Source organism: Lampetra planeri, chromosome 70 (genome assembly GCF_965212315.1).
Source record: "Lampetra planeri chromosome 70, kcLamPlan1.2.h2, whole genome shotgun sequence".
In the NCBI taxonomy this organism is placed as follows: Eukaryota; Metazoa; Chordata; class Hyperoartia; order Petromyzontiformes; family Petromyzontidae; genus Lampetra; species Lampetra planeri.
Window position 1 is genome coordinate 1,009,662 of NC_136175.1, and position 2,839 is coordinate 1,012,500.

The 2,839-nt window shown below is 55.3% G+C and overlaps 1 protein-coding gene and 1 non-coding gene across 2 annotated transcripts in view; one reads left to right on the top strand and one right to left on the bottom strand.

The window, feature by feature from the left end:
• Window positions 1-1,745: 1,745 nt before the first annotated feature.
• On the bottom strand, window positions 1,746-1,818 carry TRNAM-CAU (transfer RNA methionine (anticodon CAU)). The gene has a single exon. It is a non-coding gene; the product is annotated as a tRNA-Met (tRNA).
• A 332-nt stretch (window positions 1,819-2,150) lies between these two features.
• LOC144737486 (sodium-coupled neutral amino acid transporter 7-like) overlaps window positions 2,151-2,839 on the top strand; it is a 25,328-nt gene continuing 24,639 nt past the window's right edge. The window contains exon 1 of the mRNA XM_078620195.1: window positions 2,151-2,219. The gene's annotated coding sequence lies outside the window, so the exon portion shown is untranslated. The remainder of the gene's footprint in view (window positions 2,220-2,839) is intronic.

A 2,839-nucleotide genomic window follows, 5' to 3' on the forward strand; every position in this document is an offset into this window, starting at 1 on the left:
CCAGTTCTCACACACTTGTCGAATAAAGACCTTCTGGCCGAGATGATATCTTGAACTGGGTCTGTCGCTCAATAGTCTGAGTGTGTGTATGGGAGTGAGAAAGTGTCGTGCGTGTGCAGAAGAGAGTTAATGTATGTGCGATGGAGTAGCTCATGGCCGTTGCAGATCTTTACAGTGCTCTCCACCCTCCAACTGAACCTTATGGTGGGGACCCCAGGGTCCCGAATAAACGGAAGTCAAAATGTTATTTATTTATTGTTGGCAACTCCGTCCCACTGCGCACAAAATCCGCGACCCACCTGGCGCGGATCATATAGCGCAGCTAGGACGAATGCGTAGAAGAAACTAAACTTTGAAACTTTGATTAGCGCATCGTTGAGAGCTCGTCGAGAGGAATAGATCGCCGTATCGTTCGTCTTCAACAGACATAAAATGATGTCGCAACGCAGTTCATGCGAGAGCCGGGGGCTTATGGGACCCCGGGCTCCCGCCATAACGTTCAACTGCTGTCTCGGACGCTCACCAGCACCCAGGTCACCAATGGAGCGACACCACGGGTACCCCTCACAATTCTAGTCACCGTTGACCAGCGCTCCCTGGTGGCCCTCCTCCGCAGGTTGCGCACTCCTGCAACTCGGACCGCTCGGTAGGACTCGGCCCACCACTGACCATTCTCCGCAGCCTTGAGCACCACCTTAGTGGCTACGCCCAGGTCCAGCCTGCCCTCAGAACGCACTGTTCCAACGCGCTCGGAAGTGCTGCCTCGTGCAGTAAAATGGCCGCCCAAGTTGCAATGGCCGACTTTAACAACCCGACGACCCGAGAGCTCGTCACGTCGCTCTGCTGGTTGGTTCAACCACTGCACGGTTCCACTGCACGGAGTACTGTCCAGCAAAGGAAATGTTCCCAACAAGCCACCTTCAACACATTCCTGCGGAGGGAGCTGGTAGGAACGTTGGGTTGCTCGGTCAATGGCCTGCAGGGTCAACGGCGGTGTGGTGTATTCCGCAAATATGCCCGACTGTGAGGGCGGGCACAAGCCGGCGTGAGTAGGTTAAACGTTGAGTTTTATAAGGGCACCACGGGGTGACCAGCCCCTCCCCACCCAGCCCCACCCTCCCACCCCCCCACCCCAGCCCCACCCTCCCCACCCAGCCCCTCCCCAACCTCCCCTCTCCACCCAGCCCTACCCCTCCCATTTTTGGATGCACGACGGACGGACACAATAATCCCCTGTGGGCTGGTGTAACCAGGAGGTTCCTACCAGTAAAAAAGGAAAATAAATTAAAGAACGTCTCTCTAGCAAACTGTCCCCCTGAACCATCCATTTTCATCCAGCCTCAGGTGCTGAGCTCCACCTCACTCCACCTCCGCCAATGGGGCTACCCCAAGGCCCGTAATTATAATATTTATTGGATACATCCCCCCAATATTCAAATATGCTCAAAATGTCCCCCCCCCCCAATATATTGCTATAAAATAGATTTCTGTGTATATGATTGTGGTTATGGTTGTACTTTATTCATCCCTAATCTCTCCCATCACATACAATGAAACAAGAAAAGCTAAAAAATAAAAAAACAGCAATGTAATACAATACACTATTAGACATTATTGTAAAAAAAACATGTGTTAGTGAATTTCTTAATATTTTAGGCAGGAAATTTGTTTGGTCGCCCGCAATGTTGATTCCATGGCTACGGCCTTGGGAAATAGTAACTTTTAAAATATAAAAAATATTACCGTGCCCCGTGTGAGGATCGAACTCACGACCTTCAGATTATGAGACTGACGCGCTACCTACTGCGCTAACGAGGCCCCGGCGGCCAAAACTGGGCGAGGAGCCCTCTTATAATCAAAGCTACCGCGATACCTTCACCGTGAGTCTACACGGGGTCCGTGAGCCGTCGTCAGTAGCCAACGGGCCCTGGGCAACTCACGCACAACGCGGGGACTCGACACACTCCACGGGTCGTCACGATAAACATGCTCGCGCAGTGACGTCATTCGAGTGGGGGTAACATGACGACACTACTCGGCGGGAGAGGGGGGTGACGTCAATGGAGGTACATGGCGGGGGTGACGTCATGCCACGTTGTGTGGGGGGGGCGTGCCCGCGTGACGGAGACGCTCGCCGCTGATTGGGCCGGCGCGAAGCCCGGAAGCGCGGGTCAGCTGAGCCGCGCGTGACCCTCCGACTCTCCCCACAGCTCCCCCAGGTGAGTTGAGAGACACAGAGAGAGAGCGGGGGGCACGCTCTCCCCACAGCTCCCCCAGGTAGAGAGAGTCACAGAGAGAGAGAGGGGGGCACGCTCTCCCCTACAGCTCCCCCAGGTAGAGAGAGACACAGAGAGAGAGAGGGACACGCTCTCCCCTACAGCTCCCCAGGTAGAGAGAGTCACAGAGAGAGAGAGAGGGAGACGCTCTCCCCTACAGCTCCCCAGGTAGAGAGAGAGAGAGAGGGGGGCACGCTCTCCCCTACAGCTCCCCCAGGTAGAGAGAGACACAGAGAGAGAGAGGGACACGCTCTCCCCTACAGCTCCCCAGGTAGAGAGAGTCACAGAGAGAGAGAGAGGGAGACGCTCTCCCCTACAGCTCCCCAGGTAGAGAGAGAGAGAGAGGGGGGCACGCTCTCCCCTACAGCTCCCCCAGGTAGAGAGAGACAGAGAGAGAGAGAGTCACAGAGAGAGAGAGAGAGGGGCACGCTCTCCCCTACAGCCCCCCAGGTAGAGAGTCACAGAGAGAGAGAGAGCGGCACCAGCAGCACCAGCAGCAGCACCACCACTAGGCCTCGGCAAGGTGAGGTAATTTACCCTTTTTACCGGGTAAAAGGGTAAAG